The sequence below is a fragment of the Anopheles coluzzii genome (assembly GCF_943734685.1).
Source record: "Anopheles coluzzii chromosome X unlocalized genomic scaffold, AcolN3 X_unloc_72, whole genome shotgun sequence".
NCBI lineage: Eukaryota > Metazoa > Arthropoda > Insecta > Diptera > Culicidae > Anopheles > Anopheles coluzzii.
The window spans coordinates 5,001-7,500 of NW_026054505.1; positions in this window are offsets into that span (position 1 = coordinate 5,001).

Sequence of the window (2,500 nt, forward strand, 5' to 3'; positions counted from 1 at the left end):
TGGAAACTCAAAATCATAGGTTAAGATCATCGGCAGAACCCACCAGACACCACTTTTGCTTCATAAGTTCGGCCTATAGTCATATGACGATTTTCATCGGGGAGGGGACGTATGACCCAAACGGGGGCTTATATGACCCACGGACACTGCAAACCATGCTCCTACGACTAAATAGAGGTTAAAACTACGATTTGGTGAAATCTTCATTTTTGACCTCGGAGCAAGGTACCTTCCCTATAGTAGGCAATGAGTAAATGATCATAATCCCAGGAGGGCAAAAAATGGGAACCCGAGAGGAAAGCGCTGTTGGCGCGCCTAAGCTAGTGGCCCGTAGAGTAAAAAGGGTACCCCCAACAAAGTTGTCGTTTCACGTTCTGGTTTCACTTTTCATCATCTAGGGTGCGTTCCTGACACGTTTTGAGGGGTTTTAGCAAAAAAAAATTTTTCGACTACTCGAGCTCTCTGGCCCGTTCGGTGCACATTTTTGAAAAAAGCTAGGGAGCTGCCCCTAGGTTCGGGGTGTCACAAAATGTTGAAAAGTGGTCGAAAAACCACTATCCAGAATCGGATGTAGAATCGTTAGACGAACTTAAAATTGTTCTACGACACCCATCTGCGACGTTTAGTATTCGAGATATGGCCCGTCCTAGGTCTGACCGAGCAATTTTTGTTCCGCGCACTGTGTGCACCGTACACTTTGATGTTTGTATGAAAAAGTACCCTACCTAGGGACGCGTAGAGCAAATTTGTACCCCCGGGCATGTTGTCGATTGACATTCTGGTTGCACTTTTCATCATCTAGGGTGCGTTCCTGACACGTTTTGAGGGGTTTTAGCAAAAAAAAAAATTTTCGACTACTCGAGCTCTCTGGCCCGTTCGGTGCACATTTTTGAAAAAAGCTAGGGAGCTGCCCCTAGGTTCGGGGTGTCACAAAATGTTGAAAAGTGGTCGAAAAACCACTATCCAGAATCGGATGTAGAATCGTTAGACGAACTTAAAATTGTTCTACGACACCCATCTGCGACGTTTAGTATTCGAGATATAGCACTTTGTAGGTCTGACCGAGCAATTTTGTACTGAAATGTATGGTGAACATGTAATTCATTAAATAACATTGACTTGCATCGTGCCCTACTTCATCGGCACAGCTGTTATTGACTATCTTTAGTGGAAATGGATTGAGTTTGACCATTTTAAGCCCATTTCCTATGCCGTGCACCAACATTGTGTACCGATCAGGGAAAGTACGCTACGTACGCGTTCATGGATGTCGATGTTGGTACAAGTTGCCTTTCGGGATAGCCGTGCACCAAAACTGTGTACGATCAGGGAAAGTACAAGACGGAGGGTGCAGCTCGAGCGTACGCGTTCATAGATGTCGATGTTGGTACACTTGCACCAAAATTGTGTACCAATCAGGGAAAGTACAACACGGAGGGCGCAGCCCGGGCGTACGCAATCATGGATGTCCATGTTGATACAATCTACGTGTACGTACCTAGTTTTTGTAGGAAAAGTTGCAATTAAGTGCTTGCATGCTTAAAATGCTCATCTCAACCGGTCACCTTTTGGCCTGCCCTTTTATAACAGAAACCTAGAAAGATACTCGAGATTTTTGTGTTTTTCCATTCGCCCGGGACGACGAAATGAGCTATGTGCACATCGTGCAGAAAATTGTCTTCGCCACGCATGTTTTTGTCCATCCACTCATATAATCACCCGCATTTGTGTTCAACACGGACGGCGCAGCCCGAGCGAACGCGTTAATGTTTATGTTTGTACACACTGCTTGTACGATTCTAGGATTTGGTAATTGCGTCACAGTGCCCGACCGTCGCGGACACCATTCTTGGACAGAAGTCCTAGTACGTAGAGTACTTTCCCTAGGTATGTGCTCGTTCGTGACTATCGTTGCGTGCTTACGGACACGCTTGGGTATGTTTACCATACAAGGTTTACTAGGGAAACCTGGGAAGGACGCTTGCCCTCCCGTCGCGGACACCATTCTTGGAAAGAAGTCCTAGTACGTAGCGTTCCTTATTTTACTTGATCAGTTTGTAATGCATTCGCTTTGTTCCATCGACTTCTGCTACTGCTCACTAAGGGGTGTTCGTTTGCGATGTGTACGATAAGCAACTGTCTATCGTAACCAGCAGTTAATCAACACTTTTTACCCAAGTCATAGCAACATAGAGTACTTTTCCTAATCGGTACACAATTTTGGTGCACCTCTAACCTCGCCGGCACTTTATCGTTACGTTTTGTGCACAACCTAGGGACGTGGTGTAAGTTTCATGATTTTTATGTTTGATTTGGTTTATTATGATTGAAAAATACGCTACGTCCCAGAAATTGGAGCTCGACTACTTCCTCCATGTGGCGAAAAAAAGTTACTGGGCAACGCCTAGCTTATGCCCCATTTGTACTTCAATTTTCATTATCAGGTTTGAAAAATACGCTAAGTCCCAGAAATCTGAACTCGAATACTTTTGCCACGTGG